At 39.0% G+C, this 20,957-nt stretch overlaps 1 protein-coding gene across 4 annotated transcripts in view; it reads right to left on the reverse strand.

The window, feature by feature from the left end:
- NPNT (nephronectin) overlaps positions 1 to 20,957 on the reverse strand; it is a 387,764-nt gene that overhangs the window by 35,758 nt on the left and 331,049 nt on the right. The gene's annotated exons all lie outside the window — the stretch shown is intronic.

Genomic DNA, 20,957 nt, shown 5'->3' on the forward strand with positions numbered 1-20,957 from the left:
ATAATTTCACTTACCTGGTTGGCAAGCAAACAATCGGATAAATAAATACATGTAGACCACTTGCAGTACATGGGGTGCCTGAAATCAAGTATCTTGTCAGCCAACATAACTTTTAAAAATTCAGCATTTATTTGCAGTTGTCACCACATCACATGACAGCACATGAAATATTTGAAATTCCTGATATAAATGATTAACAACCAAAGTGCTGAGCTGTCAAGCACACTAAGTATTAATTTTATCTCGTAGCTGAAAGGTAAATTAATTGATTCATAATTAAAACAGCTACATATCTAGAAATTGTTGTGGAACTTTATTCCTTTTATTTTTATTACACGGTAGCAGTGTACTGTGGTTGTGGCTGCAACAGATTTCAAAGTTCAGTGTACTGTTCAAAAACTGAATTATTCAACGATACAAGAATGAACATTGCTGAAAAATTGTACCACACTTACTCGGCTGTCTCTTCTACAGGCAGGCTGCTAAAAGCCAGAGAATAAAAAATGTTATGATCTTACCTCAGACATCACTAATGACTTACAGATTCTGCAAAGACTGCCCTGCTGATGGGCAAATGCTTGGATATGCAAACTTCCAAAACAGACTGGATGAATGTGAACTCACCAAATTGCATGTGCACATGTGAGAAAGTGGACAAAAGCATGCTCATTAACTACCCTTCATCTGGCTATCTGACTTGATGCAGTGACTTGTAACTTTAAACTTTTAATGTTAGTATTCTAGTTCTTGTCTGCCCCTAAAATCCATATAAACTGCAAACACTTTAATAATTACACAAACTCGTCTCAGAAACAATCATGTATTACAGTAGGACTTGTAGAGTCTCTGGTTACCTAAAATGCGACAATATGTGCAAGATCTGAGTTAGGAGTCTTCATACTGTTAGTTCAGTATTAGCATTTGTAGGCTTCTGCAAAATATTCAGATCCTTGTATGAATCTTCAACAAAACATGCAAAACAAACAAAGTCAGATTTATCAAAGATTTAATTTTACACTTGACGTCAATTCATAAGATTAAATAAGATTAGGCATTTAAGAGATAATCAGATGTGATTTACTAAGTCAGTACTATCTGAGACCCTGCTCTGTAATGCCAAATCTGAGAGATTACTCAAATTCCTACAGCTGTCTTTAAAACAGCTTTCAAAGCAAAAAGAAGCTGTCTGATCAATAAATGCAAGATTTGTGGAGGGGCAGCTATGTTGGAGGTCCCAGACAGGGAAGCAATACGCAGATAGCTGGGCCAAGCTCTGTCTGCTAAAATAACCGTATGTTTTACAAGCACGTGACCTATGTTTTTACTGTCGTATATAAATAACCTTTTTACTGTATGGCATAATGACAGCATGGTGCCATAATAAATTTTGTGAAAAGTATGCACGCAGTTAGGAGCCATTCCTAAAGGCCTCCAATAATCTTACATTATATCTGCTGCAACTATACTATTTTTCTTTCGTATGGTCTTCAGTATGTGATAAAAAAGGGACATTTACTTGCATTTATCTAGTCTTACAGAATAATCAGAAACTACAGAATGGTTATTTTAAAATAAATAATTAATTCTAAATCATTTTATCTGTATGCGATTTCCCACAATGTATAAAGCTTGTTTATATAAATAATTAATTCTAAGTAATTTTTGCCCATGTGCTATTTCCCATTGTGTGTAAAGTTTTTAAAGATAAGACCTAAGATTAAGACAATACATAAAAATTTGCATTTATGTCACAATGGTTGTTGAAAGATGGGTAATTTATTACTTTTGAAAAGACCCTTATATAGCTGTTCCCTTTTTAGGGGCCTCTATTGAAGGGAAGAGAAGTTCAAAATATGTGCAAATCATTAATTAACCGCAAGTTTGACTGACAATTTAACCTAGAGGATTAAGGCTATATGCTACTAGTGCATTACAGTCTATAGATTTGGGTTTCATTCCTGTAGTCACCACTTGCCAGCTATGTGACCCTGAGTAGGTTATTTAACTAGAAAGTACTCCAGGGTCAATCCTGAAAAGAGGATTCTATGACTAGTGAATGCACACATAATAAAACACGATGTAACAGCATAACAAAGTGACATCTTTGTTAACAAAGACTGTGTGATAAAAATAACACTCATTTGTTAACTAGTTAGGCCCAGTAGACAGAAAGCCCGTTTTCAGGGGTGACCCAGAAGCAACAGCTGGTTAAGGGACTTGCTCACAGTCCCACAGAAGACAAATGAAGGGTAAGAGAATCAAACCTTGTTCCACAGGAACTGCAGCTCACAGCATTAACCCTGTGTGCCATCTTCCAGCTTTGTGCAACGTTAACCATACAAACAGAGCCAATACATGGGAAACAAGAAAAATGAACATAAAGATTGAAATCAAGAAATGATCACTTGTAAAACAGAAGAAATGTACAAGATAAGGGGATCCTCACTCAAATTAAATGCAAATCATGGATAAAATTCTAGGCAGACAGCATAAATGAAAGAATGATGGCCTTCCAAGTGGCAGAAATGGGGCTGAGCGGATGACACTGACACCATAAGTACATTCAGCTACAAAGTTTGGAAAAGAAAGAAAAACAGTTTCTTGTGCTTTAAGTGCCTGTATAAATCTGGTGCAGTAGTGCCCTGTATAGATGCATACAGTTAAAACCCAAATTTTCCTTATAAAGCACCCTCTGAAACTGTACCAGTAACTCTGTGAGTGTAGATCAGCTAGTTTGCATGTTGAGTAGCACACAGCAGTTAGTTTGCACATTGAGTAGCACACAGCAGTTAGTTTGCATGTTGAGTAGCACACAGCAGTTAGTTTGCACATTGAGTAGCACACAGCAGTTAGTCTGCATGTTGGGTAACACACAGCAGTTAGTCTGCATGTTGGGTAACACACAGCAGTTAGTTTGCACATTGAGTAGCACACAGCAGTTAGTTTGCATGTTGAGTAGCACACAGCAGTTAGTTTGCACGTTGAGTAGCACACAGCAGTTAGTTTGCACATTCGGTAGCACACAGCAGTTAGTTTGCACATTGAGTAGCACACAGCAGTTAGTTTGCACATTGAGGAGCACACAGCAGTTAGTTTGCATGGTCAGTAGCACACAGCAGTTAGTTTGCACACTGAATAGAACACAGCAGTTAGTCTGCATGTTGGGTAACACACAGCAGTTAGTTTGCACATTGAGTAGCACACAGCAGTTAGTTTGCATGTTGAGTAGCACACAGCAGTTAGTTTGCACGCTGAGTAGCACACAGCAGTTAGTTTGCATGTTCAGTAGACCACAACAGTTAGTTTGCATATTGAGTAGCACACAGCAGTTAGTTTGCATGATGGGTAGCACACAGCAGTTAGTTTGCACGTTGAGTAGCACACAGCAGTTAGTTTGCACATTGAGGAGCACACAGCAGTTAGTTTGCACGTTGAGGAGCACACAGCAGTTAGTTTGCACATTCAGTAGCACACAGCAGTTAGTTTGCACATTGAGGAGCACACAGCAGTTAGTTTGCATGGTCAGTAGTACACAGCAGTTAGTTTGCACGTTCAGTAGCACATAGCAGTTTGCACGTTGAGGAGCACACAGCAGTTAGTTTGCACATTGAGTAGCACACAGCAGTTAGTTTGCACATTGAGAAGCACACAGCAGTTAGTCTGCATATTGAGGAGCACACAGCAGTTAGTTTGCATGCTGAGGAGCACTGCCTCTTGAATTTAGTACTATATAGCCTAGTCTAGTCTCTAGCCCCAAATGATTCCTAAGCCAGCCCACTATTAACCCCTCATGCACTGCACCCTTGTACCTCACCTAATAAAGGACCTGACATCATGGATATGCACTTTCCCAAGTTCTCCACAGTCAGTTTAGTGGATACGGGAATATTGAGGCAATGTAAAAGCTGTTTAATGTTCACTGACAACCATTTAATCCTCAAAGACATACTGTATGCAAGAGATGTACATATACAATATCTCTGAAGGCAAAAATCTGCCATAAAAAGACTCATAACAATCTGGTTGTCAGAGACACACACACGTTACACCCTCCACATATGATACACACCCCCCACACAGACCTAGTTATGCTGAGGCACTTAACTGCAATCTCCCCACGCCCCAAGGCTATCCCAGACATTCCACCGGCAAAAACTATCCTCAGCTAACCTGAAAGTACTCAACAGTAACAACACCTAGCACTTACACATACAGCCACACCCAGTGGAGCCTCAACTACCAAGCACATAAGATGAGCCAGTACACTTCAAGACCCTAGTCATAGGGGACTCCATTGTATGACATAGCCATGCCCCACTCACCAGGCTGAACAAGGTAAAAATGATGGTCAGTTACATATTATGGGCCAGGATCTGCTAAATTACACATGCACTCAGCTGTACTCCATGTAAGTATAAATGACCTGTGACATACATCCCTAGACTATATTTAGAGAGACATTACAGGGTTCTCAGACTATATGTCTCAAGTTGGTATTTGCCTAGCATTGACCAGCATTCTAAGTTCACCAAGGAAAACACCACAATACAAACAGAAACAGATTGACTTTAATAACTGGCTTAGTTTTGGTTGTCATTCTAGGACATACAATTTTTGTTGGTATGGAGGACATGTTAAAAAAAAAACACACACACACACATTGCATTGCCAAGGATGGTCTACACCTGTCCCTACTAGGCTTTCAAATATTGGTTAAAACACTGTCCTCCCCATTCAGCTTTTTTAGGCAAGGCTAAATTGACAGTCCTTCCAACATATCAAAATCTATCCAAGGCAGTCTAAAGGTGTTACTGCTCATTGCCAGGAGTCCAAACAAGAAGCTCGGCTCCCTGCATGCTCTCCTCTCCTTAGATGATGCAGACATCAGTGCAGTTACCAAGACATGGTTTAAAGCCACAGAGCGTACCCCAGTAGTGCAAGACCTTAGTGCCTTCCACACATTTAGACCACCAATTTAAAAGACAGGAACTAAAGAAGATGGAGATGCCTTGATCTACATCAACAACAAACACACCTCTAGGTTGGTTCAACAGGATGATGCACTGGTACTCCTCCACATCCAGATTACCACAGATAAAGTCCCATATAACATCCTAGCAAGGTATAGGTCACCCGCTATATCCCATGAAACCCATAGCTTATACTTAGACCTACTGGAGACACTCAAGGTCAAACCACAAAGCAATCTCCTTTGAAATATGAATCAATTCTGTTACTCTAGCAAAACGTGTAACAGCTAGAAACTACACCCAAGGCAAAATACCTTTCATTAAGTGATAACCTGTCAAAATTTCAAACCCCTTTAAATCCAGATAACACAGCAGCCTATGCAGAATTATCCACAGAAGCTGTGTGCAACCATGTCAACGATTGCATAAAGGCTACTGTGGCTACCAGAGGTAAGCCCAAAACTAACTCAAAAAGTAATCCTCCCTGGTGGAATCCAAAATTAAACAGGTATTACAGCCAAAAAATGCTCATAATTAAAATTAGAGAGTCCAACAACAAAAAAGATAAAAATCTCTCCTATCAAACTAAATAGATAACTATGAGGACTAATTAAGTGCAACAAAACAAATATTGAGGTAAAGATAGCATCCCAGGCCAAGGACAACCATGAGATCTTCTTTAGCTATGCCAGAAACTTCAAAGGCCGCACACAGCAGTGTGCTGAACTGTTAATAAATGGTGCCATGTTCTCAGAACTAAGAGATATAGCAAATCTTATACCTGACTAATTCAGCTCTCACTTTATCCCCCTCTCATCTGCAGCCATTCTCCAGGAAATACCATGGTGCTAATGTAACCCTTCTAACTATGAGTAGGGAGCAGGCCTTTGATATGCTCTCTAAGTCCAAGTATACAGCTGCAGTGGGTGCTGATAATATTCCAGGATGCCTCCCAAATAATCTGAAATATAACCTATCAGGGCCACTGCAGTTACTATTCAGCCACAGCCTCTGCAGAGGCTTTGTGCCTCGTGAATGGAGGAATGCAATGGTAATCCCTCAATACATGGATGGACCATCAATGGATCCCAGGAACTACAGACCCATTAGTCTGACTAGCAGTAGCATAACTAGGGTGGGACAAGAGGGGCAACTGCCCCGTGTGCAAATTGTTAAGGGGCACAATCAGCTGATCCTGATCTCTAATGCAATACTGGCTTTTTAGAGGACAGAGACCAGTGGAGTCTATCTGGGCTCTGTGCTGGGTCCGCTCCTCTTTGGCATCTATTTATCAGTAGTCAAGGCCAATGTCAAGGGCCTCTGGTTTACCAAGTTTGCACATGACTGTAAGCTGGGAGCAATCCTAGAAGCCCTCTAAGATACTAACATTTTATAGGAAGGTCTAAAACTGACAAGAGACTAGTGCCACCGTCACAGCTTAAAACTCAGTGCCAAGAAATTACTAATAGTACCTTTTGGGAAGTCAGCCAACCAAGGAAACTACCTCATTGATAAAACATCCCCAAAAGTAGACACAGTAGTCAGGGATATGGGGGCTTATGTAGACAGTAACTTAGCTTTCGTCCACAGAGTTTAACATGGTAAGAAAATCATTCTGTCTCACTCAATTTGTAAGGGCCCCAGGGAGGTCATTGTGCTACTATTCTCAGTCATCATCAGATGAATCATTGAGTATAATGCCCCTTCAGTATGTAGCTGACCAGGCACATGCAACAACTGGAATGTCGACAGAGGTTCCTCACAAAAAGAATACAGGACATAAACACAATGTCTTATTCAGATCACTTCAAAAGCCCTATCTTTCTACAGATTGCTGAGAGGTGATTTATGCCTGGCATACAAGGCATCCTCAGATCCCACTCTGGTGGACCTTCTGCATATCCACTAAATGAACTGCACCAAAACTACTAGATTTAAGGATCTGCACTTTGTTTATGAATTAAATAAGACAAGTTGGAGGGACAGGTATATATTTCAGAGAATCCTCATTCTCTGTAATATGCTTTCCATGCATGTGAGGCAGAGCCCTTCCTTAATTGTATTAAAGCGCAACCTGGACCAGTAGATGGGAAACTGAAAATTCACCACTGGTATAATACCTAAGTCACTGACGGTCAGAGGTAGCTGTTAAATCATACCCTAGCTAATATATACCCCTTAAAATAACCTCTAAGGTGCAATAACTTGTGGAATACATTTGGGCTGCATGGCTGGGCTTATAAAGGCCTCAGTGGTCATTAGGCTAGTATGCACCTATGAGCCTGTTTAATTATGCTTCATACACTTTGTTAACCAAAATAGATGGCTTTCCAGTAGACTCTGATTTTGGCATTCAGGTTCAACAGTTTCCAATGACTGCAGTCAGAATTCAATAAATCATGCAGCTCTAATCATTATAGGGAAACTAAAGACAGGCCCAATATCAACACCAAGGGCAAGGTAATGTTCATGGAGACCACACTTTGCGCCAGATAGTGCCCAATGCAGCAGTGATCAAAAGCAAGACTAAAAACTCCACAGTGGTTCCAGATATGGTAGCTACATTAGAAAAGATGCTGCCTAATGTAATGTCTCCTGCACTTATTCTGGAATTAAATCAACAGTAAAACTCATCTCTTATCTGCTGCTAGGTCACACCAATGCATAGCTTTAGTACTCAGGTTATACCACTGCCACATTCTTGCTTTATTATAGCACCTCTGTATTCTGTATTTAATTTGAAGGTCTCTGCAACCCAGATGCATGATTTTGGACTTCCTTTAAACAAGAGACATCTTTATTAAATTATCACTTATGACACAGGCAATCGTACATTTATGTAAATGAATACAAACCATATTGACATATTTTCAGTTGCAAACATTATGCATCACATATAAACCTCCATACTGTCATTGTTATATTTGAGCCTTACATAGCTCATTCAGTTCCTGCCTTCACTTAAACCTCATTCCTCTTCACAAACTTTATTTTGCTTGTATTGTTCCTACAATTCTCATTTTTCTATGTAATTTGTTCCTACCCTTTTCCCTTGCTGGTTTTGCCTACTCATTTTTCTAAGATCCCTATGCTTTTTCTGATTCCGAGTCTATTCATGTTTATATTTTATACCCCGTTAAACACTTAAAATGGCTTTGACATCAGTTGTGCTATCATTCTGAAAGTGCACCGAGAACATTTCCCGGTACTGGTGCATTGTTTCATCACCCTGGGAACATTCACATCATTATAATCAGGGCTGTGACTGATGTGCGTGTCTCACTCTCTCTCTCTCTTTCTCTCCTGGTCATTATGCTGTTTGAATCAATGTAATATATTTAAATTTTCTTCTAGTTCCAGAAATGTTCTAATCAACAGCACAAGCATACAATCTAAGCCTCTATTTTTAATATTCATATGAAAATATTGTTCTTATCGTTTTATTTTGTATTCTAATTCTGCTTATGCTACTCATACTTTTTTGCAGACATCCCCCAGCTGAGGATGGTCTCTTCAATGAAGCACCAGTAGTCCAATAAGATAACAGCATTCATCTCTATAAAAGGAAATTGACCAATGCAGCATGCGCTATAAGAACAACAATAGGGGTCCTTCTAACACCTGAAAGTTTGAACTGCAATCACATTTATTAGTATTCCTTGTCATTTCAAGTCCTCTTTATTTTGTGGGCTCCGAACTGAAAAAAACTCTAGCAATAGAAGCTTTTAAATATAATTAAGTAATCACTACTTTTTAGTAACATATTTGGAACATTAACTTACACAACTTTGTCTGATAAACTGACCTATGATTGCATGTGCCCTGTGCAGAAGATTTCATTGCCACAAAACAGCAACTTAACTACCATTTTTATCAGTGTTAAAGGAAATCAGAAATCACTGGTTCTATTCTTGAGCGAGATACATCCCCACTGTATCTCCCTTTTCTGTTTCGGAGCAGCAGAAAGAGGTCCTTTTCCCAGTCATGTTGTATCTTTCGGCTTTTAGGGGTCGCCACACCGGAACTCCGGTCCGCTAATGATTGGCAGCAGATTTTTACGTACCGAGTTGCCAGCCCTGACGCACAACCTTCAACGAAGGCACACCCATTCACGCATGTCTGCACACAGAAGACGCTTTAGCTGAGAATCGAACAGAACAACATCTTACTGTGAGGCGACAACGCTACCACAGCACCACCACCGCAGTCAAAAGAATGAAATAAACGTCAGTCGCAATGCATCTGAACAGATGACATTTGTTTGCACTTATGCTACTTTCTTTCTTGCAAAATCTGTGATGAATCTAAGATCTTGTTGGGCATCACTGCCCATTTCCCTGTCCTTACACTGTAACAATTCATTCTGAGAATGAACCTGAACCTTCTCCAAGATTGTTCCCAGCCTTCACATTACAACCCTATACACATAAATCTATGCTTTAAATTTTCAGAGAACAGGTGATAATCTTCATGTGAAAACCAAATAAATACACTTCAAATGCATAACTTGTCATTTTGGGATGTTCCTGACCAAATAAAATTGTTGACAACTAACAGTGATTGACAGGGAACTTTGGGTTTTTTATATAAAGACATATGGATGAAGCCATTTAATAACTAGTTAAAACGACATAAAAGAAATCTATAAGGATCCCAGTTTTAGATTGAAATGAATATCAGAAGTGGCACTATTAATACAGGCAAAAAATCAAGTCATACTTAGGACCCTTTAAGGCTATCTAAAAATCATCAAGGTAATTGCTGCATGTCAATCTATTATTTTTATGTTGTCATAGATTAATTTTACTTCAAAGTAACCCCCAAAAATTGGACAGCATAAATGGGGAACAAACAATATTCTTATAGTTGTACCTTGAAGTCATAAGTAACATTCTTCTCTTATTGAAACGCATTCTTGCTCAGTACGGCTGCAGTGAGTTGATGTTAAAATTTATAAAAAAATGAGAAGTATACATCTGAAATGCATCCAGCCAATATTTTAAATCTTGTCATCCAATTTGGCAAAGTATCTTAGCGTATAACAACTGAACATCTAATGTGTGTGTTGAAAAGTACATTGGTAAACATGCATATCTGACGCTAACTACTGAAATGTACAAAAGGAATTTTTGGCTTTTCCCGGTTGGGGGTCGCCACAGCGGAACTCCGGTCCGCTAATGATTGGCAGTGGATTTTTATGGTGCTGAGTTGCCAGCCTGATGCTTAACCTTCAAAGAAGGCACACCCATTCACGCATGCAACTACCTGCATATCTTTAGATGTCACTCGACCACGGGGAGGACATGCAGACTCCACACACAAGGCGCTCCAGCCGAGAATCGAACGGGAGAACCTCTTGCTGTGAGGTGACAATGCTAAACACTGCACCACCACAGCCATTTCAACTACAGAAATGTACAATGTCTTCAATTTTAGCAGTAACAGATGGAAGTAAGGGTTTCAAAAAGCTTCCAAAAATAGGAACTACATCCAGTCAAGGACCCTTTGCTGGATATTATGGGTGTCCACGAAGATGATGTAGTAATTTATATACTTTTAACAGAATGCAAAAAGTCCAGTGTTTAGGATTCATTGCCATCAGTTCCTTACATAAAGCATCAGATAAAACATGCATATCAACATAGTGCAATAAAAAAAATATTCAGTTTCCACTCATAATTCATTGGTGGTGTACTTTTAAATGCAGGTTTTTATTTTTGGGGACCTGTAAATGAAGCTTCCTTTATATAACCAATCAACATGGGCAAATATTTTAGAAGTAGACATGACATTAATTCATAAAATGTAGTACACATTGCTACCTGCTCAAGCTGACAGTTTCTATGGAGGAAACACCCCCACCAGAGAGCTGTCCCTGTAAATTTAGGAACATCAGTACACTATTAGAAACTGTGACAAGAACAGACCTTAAAATTAAATACAGCGTACAGAGGTGCTGTAATAAAGCAAGAACATTCTAAACTGTGTGAAATGAATTTTAAGAATTATGTTTGTAGTAAATAGTATTGAGAGGGGGAGGAGATATGAATACATTTTTGGAGACGAAGGAATATGAGTTGTAAGAACAACTGACTGCTGTGCAACCACCACATCTCAATGATTGCGTTAATATTAGTTGCCTTAAAAAATCGACAAGTGATCTAAAGAAATTGTAACCAATGTGTTATTTTGCTACATTGATTCAGATATTTTACTGGTGGATTTTAACAAAAACACTTTGAATGGAATATTTTTTTTTATTTTTAATTCAAGATATTCTGAAGAAGTCTGTAAGTAAGAAAGTAAGACAAAAATGCTAACTAAAATTTGGTAAAAACACATCTGCAGGCTTTTAGTGGATTTTTGTTTGATATCTCATTTTTAATACACACAACTCTGGCAACTGTCTGTTTTAAAAATACTGGCTCTATTTATTGCTGTAGGTTATGACAACAAGGGCATTACTTCGGGACTGGCTTCAAAATCTAGAAATAAACTGGTATCAATAGCAGCACTGGTGACTTGAAGAAAAATTAAAATCTATGATTATGTCCTACTCCCAATGCTCTCAACAGTAAGTGTTCAGATTAATACATCTGTTGGGAGTTTTGAAACCCTGAATGCAGCATTACCATTCAACAAGAGGAAAACAGCAAGGGTGTTAATTGGTATTAGTAGCCAAGAGGGAAATGAAGGACAAATCAGTTTAAAGACTGAACCTGTCAAGAATGGCTTACAGAACAACAACCCTGGCGATATGTGTGTGTGTGTGTGTGTGTGTGTGTGTGTGTGTGTGTGTGTGTGTGTGTGTGTGTGTATATATATATATATATATATATATATATATACACACACACACACACAGATATGTATACATGGGTTCTGTGCCTATATGATATCTCTTGAAATCATTTGCTTATGGAGAAGTTGTTGAGGACAACAAAGCTTAATTGTTCTCCTGGCATATAGCTTAGCAGATTTATCACTGGTTGCATGCTAGAGTTTATTCAAAAAAGCTGTTGATGGCCACTTGTAATGCAGAAGTCAAAGAGTATCAGGTGAGGGATACAAGATCTTCTGTTCTATGGGTGTCCTGAGGTCAAGATGTTAAAGATTCATACTTTGTTGCAACTTTTGCACCCTTTGTGGATAGTATCATTAATGTAATTTGTAAACATTAGTCTGTACTGCTTACTGATGAGGTATTAAATGAGAACATCCCATCTGGATTATGGGTTTCTATTAGGAAAGCATACAGTTTAGCTGACAGACTTTTTCTTGATGGATGCAGTTGGGAATGGAATCTGGCAGGGATACAATCACCTGTACCAGGTCCTCCAGCTGCACATTTTGCTTTAAAATAGCATGGATGTATCAAAAATAGGAGCAACATTTTCCCTTTGAGATACCACAGATGAAAAACAGTGGATGTAATGTATTATTTCAGTTCTGGCTATGATCTCTACATTCATACATAGGGAAGACTGCTCTGAAGCCATGTCATGGAAAACCTGCACAAATGAGAGATATGAGGATTAATTTTCTCAGCAGCCCTATGGTGAAACACTGCTTTGTATCTGATAGTCCAGAAAGTCAGGGCATAAATATTTTGTTGTTATATCAATTACCCCAGTGGTACATGTCGGAACAGTAAAAGGATCCTTATGTTTTGTAGCCTCCCTTTTGGGAATATGACCACAGATCTTGTGTGGAAAATGTTTCTGTAATGGGACCTGGCTCTCTCTCTATATATATTTTTTTGTTTTCAGGTGCAGCTGCCTGTCAGCTACAGCTACAGCCAATGCAGTTGATCCCCACTTGCTGAAACTGATGCACACTGCATCACATATGAGTGGCCAACAAAACTGTCACTTAGCAAAGGGCAGTGTTATGGCATCACCTCCTGGCACACAGCAGCAGTGCTGTAATGTGCACAGCTGTATACACAATGTAGCAGCAATCCAGCTATTGCTGTGTCCTTATAAATACTTGAGCTTACCTGTGGAAGGGATGCAGTGCTCATGCTGTAAGACCTTTTATGTACTAACCTTAGGGTACCTGTGATACTTGTTGTGACCTGTATACATTAAAGACTAGTGTTTTAACCTGTACACTATGACCCATTGAATAACATGGCTCTTACCATAATCTGTACACTGACACTTATACAAGAGTGAGGATCCTCCTTCAGTGAACACGACTGCCTGTATTCAGTATTCAGTGGTGAGGAGCCAGCCTGGGGAGTGGGAATGTTTGCAACACATACACTGTTTCAATACCTCATTCTACAGTCAGCATACAAGCAGCCCGGGCAGCAAATTACATGATATTCGGCAAAGTCCATTCCGTGGGGAGGTTTTTTTGGCCAATAGTGACATAACCACACACCAGGATTCCACTGCCTTCAAATAATTTTATTATTTCAGTTTTTTCTTCTAATTATGTAAATCTAACTTTTCTCCCCTCATGTATTAATGGGTTGGGGTTGAGTTATGCTCCATCTCCCCCAATGTGCAGGTACATCCTTGACAACGTGTCCATACAACTAGCAACAATAAGAAAATCAAGACCACTGGTTCAGACCCCAAAATATTTTATTCTCTAACGCCTCAGTACAAAACCTTCCAGCAGTTGTACTGAGGCATTAAAGAATAAAATATTTGGGGGTCTGAACTAGTGGTCTTGACATCCTGACAACTTACCTGATTCTTTAAATCTGCTGGGCTGAGCTGGGCTCATCAATCCCCTTCCCTCTTAAGCTGCTGATGAAAGGTCTTCTACAAGAGGCAAATGGGCCTGGAAACCACCTCTGCTACTTGCAGTGGCAGGCTTCATTTTCTCGGGTTATGGCTGTCCTCCCATTATGTGCTGTTGCCATGTAGGAGGCTGACAGTAGCCATCTGGTATGGTTACTGAGAGCTATTCTGCCCTGGGCCCAAGGGTGGCATGCCTCTCCAGACGGGATGCATACTCAGCCTGGCTTGCAATTCTTCTTTCTTGTCTCCACCATAATTTAGCTGAGCAGTCTCTCCTTGCTTGCATGTCATCTGATGACTCCCCTCTTCCACGGAAGGCAAGCAGGCTAAGCTTTTTCATTTCTTTCTGTGTCCTGTGTCAGCTCTAACTGTGTTCCAACCCACTAACAAACTCAGGTCATCAGACCATAGTCAGAGATTTATCCCTCCATGCCAATAAAAGTTGTCGTTGTCAATTTTACTGGCTAATATAATCGTTAAAAATGCTTTGCCATACAAGATTCAGATTTTTTTGTAATCTGTAAATCTTGGGTTTATATTACGTGATCGAATTATCACAATAGCGAATGCTCTAAAGAGAAAAAATGCCGTACCTCGAAGTGCTTTTTGTGGGATCACAGTACAGTGAAGATCGGAATATTTGCCCTTTCCTCACTGTATTGCGATCTTGGAGTTGGTATATATATTTAGCTGGGGTAATGGTTTCGAGGTCCAGCATTTTTGCTCTTTAGAACGTTCGCTGTTGTGATCATTCGATCACGTAATATAGACCTGTAAATCTCTGAAGACTGTTAAAGACCTGAAATACAAGAGTACATCAGTATAAAGAAGCAGTTGGAAAATTATTATTATCATGTCCCTGTTTTTCTACTGGAGTGGAGAAAGTAAATGTTTATTTGCAGAACACCTATACATTGGTTTTAAAATATTCTTGACTGGCCTGGCTTAACATTCATTCTGTAAATCTATGTTTACTTGGATCCTTCAACCTACTGGTCTCCAATTATTTCTTTCAGTGATGATTACATAATTCTGTCTACATTTTAGGACAAACTGGCAAGTCAACAGTTATGGGTGCCTGGCTTCTTTTGTGAGAGAGGATTATATCTACTTCTTTCCAAGTTATTAGGAACTTTGTCCTACTTTAGAAAAATATCTACAAGTATTACCAGTTCTGCTGTCAGTTCTCTAAGAATTCCAGAGAAATTCCCATCTTGTTGCCCACCTTTAGGAGTAATTTCATAACCCTTTTCTTAATAAAAGACTAGGATTAACCCCCCTTTCTCTCAGGTACTTATACTGAATGGACTGGACAACTCTTTTTTCCTTTATGAATACTGAGCAGAAGTATTCATTTAGCAGCACTATTTCCAACATCCTACTCTACAAACTCTCATCATTTCAGTAAGTTGCCTATTCTCCATTTTTCTTTAGTTGCGTCTTTATTTTATTTCCTCCCTGAATGAATTTGTTATATTTTCTCACTTTAGGCCATTGCTTTTCTAGCTGCCATGCATAATTCATATTTTTATTTCTACAACATTTGTTTACTAGGAAAGTCCGACTGGGCCAGAAAGTGCCCATTTTCAGTGGAGGCCTGGGAAGAAAAGCTCCACAATCACAATCTTTTTAAAAATGAAGTATAGCTATTTTAAATCATGTCGTTATCATGTTACACTACAAAACATCAAGTAGAGATATTTTAAATCACAAAGTTATCATGTTACACTACAAAACATAAAAGTGAAAAAAATGTTGTAATGAGAAAAGCATACAACATATGTTTCATAGTAGAGTGCAATGAAAAACATCATTAGTTGGAGAAAATATGTGAGGAAAAAACTCAAGTCATACTGTTACATAGATTAGTATGTGATAAATGAGACCTGAGACAATTCTAATAAGATATTTAAAGAGATATTAGAGATCACATGATTAGAGACAGTGAGGGGAAATTGAGTGACGTTTTAGTATGAGAGATGGTGTTTATATTATGGTCATAGAAGGAAGAAGGCTGGAGAGAAGGAGATTATAAGAAGAGTGTAAGGTAGGGTGTCTTCAGGTAGCTTAAGGGAGGAAAGAGAAAGAGGAAAGGTCTGCAGAGATGAAGTGTTTAAGGTAAGGTATTGGGGAAAACAAAAGAAAGGAGTGGAGTAGGAGGCTGGAGTAGGTTGTGAAGTGTGATTTAGGGGGTGAGTGAAATATGGTGAGTAAGTTCAGCCAAGATTGGCACAGGAACAGGTTCAAGACTTTGTAAAGTATTCTTTTAGGGAGAATTTAAACGTAGGTAGGTAAGAAATAACTCTGGTGGTTAGAGGTAAGGAGTTCCATTTTTTTTGCTACTGAATATGAGTATAGGATTGCCCAGGGGATTTATTTGGTTTATTTATTGTGAGAAGTTGTCATTTTGATCTGAGAGGTCTTGTTGATTAAAGGGGTAAGAGCTGGGCATGCTAATGGTTTGTGTATGAGTTTATGTATTGTTATAAGATGAATGCAGGAGAAGTGTGTGTGTGGGGGTATCCACCCAGCTAAGAGTATGCAGAGCTTTACAGTGATGTCTAAAGGAGGATGAATTAGTAGAAAACTTGGCAATTTTGTTGGAGCAGATTTCAAGTTTGTTTCTTTATGGCGGGTTGTTTCTAACATGCGTAGTTTTTGATTTTTTTTATATTGCTTTGGATATGGAGGTCAAATTTAAGATTATTATCTGTTATGACTCCTAATAGTTTAGTATGGTGGACTAATTCAATTTCAGTGTCATTTGCTGAAAAAAACTTGAAAGATGGTTTGTTGGCGGTGTGAGTTTTAGGGGTAAAGAGGAGTTTGTTTTTTTGAGGAGTTGAGAAGGAGTTGTGCTCTTGTAAGCCAGGTTTCAGTGGAGATGACAGCTTACTGAATGATTTATTGGAGGTGAGTTAAGGTGTTTGAAGAGCAGATGATGGCAGAGTCATCTGCATACTGAATCAAGGTGCCTTCACAAGAAGATGAATGTAGGTTATTGATAAAAATAATGAATAGTAGAGGGCCAAGGCTGGATCCTTGTGGGACTCCTGTGGAAGTGGGAAGGTATTCACAGATGGCACCTTGCAATTTCACAGCTTGTTGCCTGTTGGCAAGGTAGCTAGAGAATCACTGAATAGATGGAGATGACAGACCCAGGGTGCAAAGTCGATTGAGGCGTTTACTGTGAAATATCATGTCAAAGGCTTTTGATAGATCTAGAAATAGTGCAGATACAAGTTTATTAGAGCTGCAAGCTTCCTTACATTCCATTTGGTGTTATTCTCTGTTTTTACCATTATGTGCCCATCATGCTTCCTGTGTGCTATGTGTGTCTCCCTCATTGTTCAAGCCTTCTTCTTGTTGATTAATATTTCTGCTTTCCATAAAGATTTGCTGTACTTGTTCAATTCTTATGTATCACCAGTGTTCTTTCCCACCCCTTGGATGCTTGCTAGACCTTTCCTTTGGCTGCCCCCCCATTCAAAGTATACCCTTCTGAAGCCCTTTGAGTATCATCTTTTGATAACCTTGGTACTATCCTTAAGTTCACAGTGAATCACACTGTTTAGTGATCATTTATTCCCATATGGATCCCTGGTTTTCAAACCTGACATTCTCTGTATCTTACCATACGATAACAATACATCCAAGACAGCATTTTCTCAAGCAAGTAGTTATACTAGCATTCTGAGATATGTCCCTTTTAGCAACATCAGGAATGTCTCTGGCCTTAGATATGTCTGCAGCCAACGTAGTTGACTTACCATCGTGTACCTTAAATTTCCCGTCAACATTGGCAGCATAATGCACTATGAGAAAGCACTGACTGCAACTCTGATGACCCCTGACTGATTAGCAACCCAGGCACTCGAGAAACCAGTGGGGGATACTGGATGTGACTGATGAATGCCAGTGCAGCCAGCCTGGGTAAGGGATGGAATCTCACCCTGCTGCAAGACTGAGACTGGGTATTCCAGCAAATGCAGGTTAAAGGCTAGGAATGCTTGCTAAGCAGCATGTACACACTGTATCAGGCATTGAATATGTTTAGAAACACATACTGAAAGTGTTTGTACTGGCTAAACTGTGAGATATTTGCTCACTCAGGCTGCAACAGAGGGGGTGTAGGTCACAGAGAAACCTTGACGTCTGCTTGGATGATGGCTTTCTGTAGTTGCTTTTTGGCCGATGGGGAATAAGTAGCCAAAGGGAAATAAAAGGGCTTGCAGGGTCACAGGAAGGCTTCTGGTCAGAACACAGTGAGGAGACAAAGAAATAAAGGAAAGTCCCATAAACAATAGCTCCCTGTTCTTTATCTTTGCCCACTCTCAGGTGAGAGCATGTATACAGCCTCTGTGTACACTGTACTGATAGCTCCAGTCCTAATATAAAACATGCTACCTCTCTTCCAATGTTTTCTTCTTCCATTACTTTGAACACACCCCTTACATAAAAGATAGCACCACATCCTCCTATTCAACCCCTCATAACAATTTATTTCCAGTCATAGTTCACTGTCTTGCAAGTTCACATGATTTGTAACAGTATAATTATACCAGTCTTCCGTAAAAGCCACTAAATGAAACAGTTTTATGTATTTATTTTGACTAGGCTGCTGGTATCACAGTAACTAACTGCTCTGGTATCTTCTGGTTAGTTTACTGCCATGGCATTTAAGTGAAATAATTGCTTTTCACTGCATGATAAAACATACAGTTTAACTCTGTTACAGACCCTTTCCAGGCAACCTGTATATTATTATTATTATTATAATAAACTGAAAGCCAACATTCAGCCTTGAGCAGTGCTTGTCATATATACCTACATGCTTACATATACCAAACAGTGAAGCAGGTAAATTGAAAATGTCCCAACCCAGCACCCTTCTGAATAGAAAACATTTAATTCACAAAAGGATGACATCAATCTGGTTATTTGTTAGTGTTAGTGCCCTGTGGCAGTGCTGGGGAAAAATGTTGCAGATTAACCTGGCTTCTGATATGCAACATTTACTTGTGACCAGCTGGCAAGTCTTTTAAACTCTAGTGCTTAAAAAGCAATCCCCACACTGATGTAATCAACAGAAATGGATATGTAGACACATTGCCAGAAGTATAGTTAACTGATTTTCTATCAAAGATAAAAAAGGGTGCCGAGTGTATCTTGGCATTCTTCAGCGACAACAAATACACAGCGTGACATCAGTAGTATGTAATTTCCTGGCACAGAATCAGAGAAGTCTCTTCTTGGCAAGCACTCATGTAACATGACTTTAGTTTCAGCCTCACTTACAGTGTGTGTCTTTTCTGTCTTCCTCATTCTGCTATTCCAGAGTTAAGCTTACATGCTATATTATGTTGTATTTTAGTTGTTGCCAGGCGAAAATAAGCTTAAAGGGGACACAAAGAAATGTGATTAATTATATGGCCTATAGTCAGTATTCAGTAGTGCACCTAAGGAATATGAGGTGAAATGATGGTAAAATTATTTTGTTTTTTATGACAGCTCTGTAAAATACATTGAGCTTTCAAGCCCATTCAAAATGGTAATTGATATCAAACTGTTCTAAGTTTAGGCAGCATATTTGCTGGAGTGACTATGCTGCTAATTTTGATTACCATACAGATATTAGTTACATAGCTCAGTTCCTGTAAGGGTCACACATCTTTCATATCATGCAGACAGACTTCATTTTAAAGATTTATTTTTTGCAACTGCACATTGACCAAACATAAGGGCACTTTTCTAAGATACACACTGGAATTCATCTGCTGCCTTGTGATCTTTGGATACAACATTCTATTATTCTTAATACGATTTATTGTGAAGATTTTGCATGACATATTATAGCCAGAAATCTCCCCTCTTTAAAAATGTGATCCCTATGCCTATACAACCCAGAGCAGTCTGCTCTGCAGAGCCAGAGGTTTCTCATGTTATGACTCTTGTACCTTTGCTCCTCCTTCAAAGAGTATAACAATAAATGAAAACTACTGCTATGTCTGCTATTGTCCTACAGTGTCGTCTGACTTTACATCCACTCCTCTATGACCTGTCACTTCTTCTGCATGCAATAACACTGTGAAATGCATAGCTCTACAAGCTGCCATTTCTCAGACATTATGTTTTAATTTTGTCCTCATCCAAATCTTTCTATTCTCCCTATAAGCTTATTCTTCTAAAGTCTACAAATTGAGTTAATTGTTTTCACGGTTTAGAAAGAACACTGTAGCTTATCAACAGTATCACTCTACATATCTTAAAACCATCACGTTCCCTTCCATAATATTACCTCTAGTGTAATTTAAGCGTAATATCACAGATATCACATGCTCCTCAGCGTACCCCAGCATATTCACTCATTCAGGCATTACATACACATGTATGTCTTTCCTAGCTGTGCAAAGGTATATTACAGTATATGCAACATTTAAATCAATATGTCAGTCTGGGTTACTAGTAAATACTTTTCAACTTATTTTATATATCAAAATCCTTTTATTTGCACTTGCACACCAACATCTTATGCAACAGTAATGATACTGAACAGCGTCATATTCTTGCGTTCTGTGTAGCTACATACCAGAAGCCTTAATGATACAATACGTGTGCCATTCTATCTTAGCAACATCATACAGCCCTAATTTTGAGAAAATGCTTGCTGCCTTGTAAAACTATGTTATGACTTTTGTACTGTGATTACCACACAGTGTTTGTTTGCTAAGAATGTATGATATGTGCTTATTTTAGGTTCATAAGCTCATAGGTATGTACTATGTAATCAGACTAGTAGACCATTAGGACCCCAGCTACTGCAGATTGACTACTTTCCCTACTGATAAGGTACTGAGAAGCCAGACCTGGGGTTCATTTACAGATACCCATCCATTAGCATTAAAGGGAATGTGAAAGTTCCTTTGATGGAGAGTGGGAGGTTACTTTAAAGGTACGGTATCCTTTGAAAGAGGTGTCTATCACACCAGCAGATACAGTTTATTCTACAATATAGGTTTAGGTCCTTAAAGTGGATATTAGTGATGCTTTTAGTTTTATGAATATGCAGAAGCTCAATCAGGATGGCAGCCTTGCAAGCCTGGCAGAGATTGCTATGTAGGAGTCTGTATGAAATAGTATAGACACTGAATATATCTTTGGGAGTTCTTACATGAGACATTTTTTTTTGCAGTTGTAACACATGTTGGAGAGATACATGCTAAACAGGGCA

The sequence above is a fragment of the Protopterus annectens genome, chromosome 2.part0 (genome assembly GCF_019279795.1).
Source record: "Protopterus annectens isolate FY-2018-M chromosome 2.part0, PAN1.0, whole genome shotgun sequence".
NCBI classification, from domain to species: Eukaryota; Metazoa; Chordata; order Ceratodontiformes; family Protopteridae; genus Protopterus; species Protopterus annectens.